The sequence below is a fragment of the Elephantulus edwardii genome, unplaced genomic scaffold (assembly GCF_000299155.1).
Source record: "Elephantulus edwardii isolate Elephantulus edwardi_28Jun2011 unplaced genomic scaffold, EleEdw1.0 scaffold00013, whole genome shotgun sequence".
Lineage (NCBI taxonomy): Eukaryota > Metazoa > Chordata > Mammalia > Macroscelidea > Macroscelididae > Elephantulus > Elephantulus edwardii.
Window position 1 is genome coordinate 8,497,395 of NW_006399763.1, and position 694 is coordinate 8,498,088.

Here is a 694-nt window from a genome sequence, read left to right on the forward strand (position 1 = left end):
CAAACAGTATCATTGATATCACATGCAAGCAAGATTTTGCTGAAGATTATCCAAAAAGACTGAAACAGCACATCAACAGAGAACTGCCTGAAGTGCAGGATGGGTTTAGAAGAGGTTGTGGCACTAGGGATATTATAGCTAATGTCAGATGTATCTTGGCTGAAAGCAGAGAGTACCAGAGGAATTTATCAGAGTACCAGAGGAATCTGTTTCATTGACTGTGTAAAGACATTTGCCTGTGTGGATCACAACAAACTGGCAGGCTCCAAGAATGGGAATCCCAGAACACTTGATTGGGCTGATGTGAAACCTATCCTTGGACCAGGAGGCCATCATCAGAACAGAGCAAGGAAACACTGCATGGTTCAAAATTGGGAAGGGTGTATGCTAGGGCTGTATCCTATCTCCATACCTTTTCAATATTTATGCAGAACAGATTATCTGGGAAGCTGGGCTCTATGAGGAAAAATGTGGTATTAGGATTGGAGAAAGAATCATCAACAATCTGTGTTATGCAGATGACACAACTTTGCTTGCTGAAACTGAAGAGGACCTGAAGCACTTGCTGCAGAAGGTCAAGGACTGCAGATTTCAATATAGATTGAAGCTCAATGTTAAGAAAACAAAAATTCAGGGGAGCTCTGGTGGCCTAGTGGCAAGGAGCTGCAACTACAATCCCAGAGGCGCACGGTTC